The following is a 3,351-nucleotide window of genomic DNA, read 5'->3' as shown; positions in this document are numbered from 1 at the left end:
CAAAGGTTAGGTGTATGCATCCAATCGCTGTTGAAAAATATGAATACCAAAATTAGGAAGGCACCATCCTAATTTGCATATTTTTATTTTCTTTTTGAGAATATATCCAATCTACATTTTTTAGCGTATATCTTTTTTCCCCAGAATATTTTGAGTGTATATCCTTTTGTTTTAGAAACTTTTCAGCGTATATCCAATGCATCTAGTCCGTCTATGTCCTAACTAACTGGGCCAAAGGCCCATTGACACCTAATCCGTTTACGCCCTAAATAACGGGGCCAAAGGCCCATTGGAACAAGACATGATTTACGCCCTAACTATCGCCTCTATCCCGAAAAATTTGAGTTTTCGTTTCAAAAGCGGCAAGAACTCAACACCATTTCGTCGGATCTCTCCTAAGTTTGATCCCCTTCCCCATAAGCGCATCCCTCCATGGATTTCCCTGCATAATCTTTACGTCGGGCGACCCTGAACCTATGCGCAGGCCATCTGCTCGACGAAATGCGCGGGGCAACCACCCAGCGTCGGGGGCCGTGCCGCCGCACCGACCAGGCGTCAGGCTCCGGCGGCGGCGGGGTCGACCGCCTCGGCGCCCTCCCGGACGCGCTCCTGCACCACGTCATGTCGTTCCTGAAGCCATGGGAGGTGGTTCCCACCTGCGTGCTCGCGCGCTGGTGACGCCACCTATGGGAGTCCGCGCCCTGCGTCGACCTCCGCGTGCGCTACATGAGCCACGACGCCGACCCGCCGCAGGAGTTCCGTGACTTTGTGCACCGCCTCTTCCTCCTCCACGACGTGTCAGCGCCCGTGGACATGCTCCGCCTACAGCCCAGCGACGAGGACGCTGGCTTCAACGAGGACGATGCAGGGCGTGGGTTATTCACCTTGCCGGGCATCACAAGAGAGTCGCGTCGTTGGACGGCGTGCCCTTCGTTTTGTGCCACCTCAAGATCTTGAAGTTGTCGTACGCCAGGCTCGATGACAGTGTCCTCCGACAGCTTTCTGCTAGTTGCAAATCCTTGGAACAGCTGGATCTCAAGGATTGCTTGGTCACAGGCCCTGGGATTGTGTCCGTCTCTTTGAGGACCTTAATCATGCTTAAGTGCAAGTTCAATTCGGGATTCTCAGTTGCCCCTCCTAGCCTCTTCTCCATTGCAGCTCCCAACCTCCTACTTCTGCGCCTCATCACACCGTATGCCCAAGTTCTGTCATTTACCAACTTTGGGTCACTAGTCACATCCACTATCTTACTTGATGACCATTTCTTGAGCAATGAATTTGAACACATCAGCGATAAGGATGACTGCGATGAAACTACTGATGACGATGGCAATGATGATAAGAGGGAGAACTATATGATTCATGATGCCTCATCTTTGAGTGATGATGATGATTTTGGATACATCGGTGATTTTGACGAGTTTGGATATGGATATGGTTTTCCCGAAGAAAGATATGGGCACAGTCGCTACAAGGATAATTATAATTATGATAGCAATATTGATAGTGATGACAATGCCTATGAATACAGTGAGATCGCAAATGATGCAAAGTATGGCTACAAAGGTAAGGGAAGCTTTCCAGTGAAGATGGTAACTATGGAAAAATCAGTGGTGGAAATTATAGTTACATTCTAGGTGGCCATCATATGCTCGAGAGCCTTTCCACAGCTACGAGTTTGGAGTTGTTAATTGATGCTGGAGAGGTATAACAATCACCATCTTTTATTGATTTCTCTTTTTCCTCTCTTATTTTCTATTTATATTTCTTTGGCATGGTCATAGTTATAATGGGACATTTTTTCCTGCATGTTTCACAATGAAATGCCGGGTTCCCTCCAATAGAACACGTGTCGAATGAGCACATTTCTGACCTTCTGCTCTGGTGCAGTACTAGTTTATTTAATCATCAATTGTAGCTTCAAGGGAGTATTATTCATCAATTATGTTCTCATTGCAACTTTGCAGTTTTTCTCTTTGTTGCAACAGTGTATCTTTTCAACAGATTAGCTATATATATATTCAGTTTTTATAAGAGTGTCTAAGGCCGATGTTCCTCCAGTTACTAGAAAATAAAGATGAATGATATGAAACCAATACGTGCTACTCTTCTAGCAATACATCACTATATGATAGATGTTGTTTTCCCTTCTGTTTCGAGATGGGTATCTTTTTTCTGTTGAATAAACCATCCATATGTAGTTTTTACTGTGAGAAGTTGATTTGAGTTACTACCGTTCTTTGCTGAATACTCTTTTGTCTGCATTATGAAGGTGGTTCTGACTAGGGAATTGAGAAGGTGTCCAACTTTTAGCAACCTGAAGACCCTGTCCCTTGGTGAATGGTGTATGGCCGCTGATTTTGATGCATTAATTTTCTTGCTACAGCATTCACCTAATATAAAGACGCTTTTCTCCAACTCAAATTGGTATGTGTGATTACATATTTGGTGTATGCTACTTGATCCTAGACTTCATTGTTATTAGTTTTTTAGTATCTGATCGCACACTTAATGACAATTTGGTTAATGTGCTAAAGAACTTCAGCACAAGGAAGGCATTGGAAACATGTATCAAACTACAGGGAAGATCATTTACTTGCAAAGAACTTAGAATGGTGAAGATCAAATGTTCAAAGGACGATTGGAGAGTCCACACCTTGGCACATATGTTCAGGGCAAATGGTATATCACTAGAGAATATTTATGTGCGTCGGAGCGGGGATGCTTGTGAGTCATACCTATACCATTTCGTATTTACTTGCAATATCAGCATTTCCTTACTGGTTTATATGTTCATATGCTATTTACTGAGATGTAAAGAGCACATTGCCGTGTTCCTGAAAAGCTAAATAAGTATAAATGGGCATATAATCTGCTTAGTGTATACATCGATATTCTATTACATGAGAAGTGTATTCTGTAAAATTAAAAGATGTTCTTTTGTACATGGTCCTAATCTACAGTCATCTACTTTTTGATATTTCTACCAGATCTCCGTGGCCAGAAGTTTATGAGGGACCTCGCCAAACAAGAACTGGATGAATGTGGGGACGACTGGATGTAAACGTCCAGAAGTTTACGAGGGGTCTTCTAGATATTAAATCCTGTCGGTGATCGACCATCCATTATGTAGTTAGCAAGGTGCAGTAAGAACCCTTGATCTCCATGTAGTACTGATTATGCTTTCAAAGCTTCACCGGATCTTTTGACGTCCTTTTTAGTAGCATGGGCTACAAATCGCTGGGATGTTCTTCCTATACTATAAACTAATTCATTTGTGTGGTCTGTAGTAAACTTTGCTTTTTTACCAGAACAGAAAATAAATTATGGATGCGTCGTGCCTGAATTGTG

The 3,351-nt window shown here is 43.2% G+C and overlaps 1 pseudogene; it reads left to right on the top strand.

Annotated features, from left to right (window-relative positions):
• The first annotated feature begins 401 nt into the window (after positions 1-401).
• On the top strand, positions 402-3,064 carry LOC123184802 (uncharacterized; annotated as a pseudogene).
• The last annotated feature ends 287 nt before the right edge of the window (positions 3,065-3,351 follow it).

Source organism: Triticum aestivum, chromosome 2A (genome assembly GCF_018294505.1).
Source record: "Triticum aestivum cultivar Chinese Spring chromosome 2A, IWGSC CS RefSeq v2.1, whole genome shotgun sequence".
In the NCBI taxonomy this organism is placed as follows: Eukaryota; Viridiplantae; Streptophyta; class Magnoliopsida; order Poales; family Poaceae; genus Triticum; species Triticum aestivum.
The sequence above is the reverse complement of the archived record's forward strand: the minus strand, read 5'-3'. Positions and strand labels throughout refer to the sequence as shown.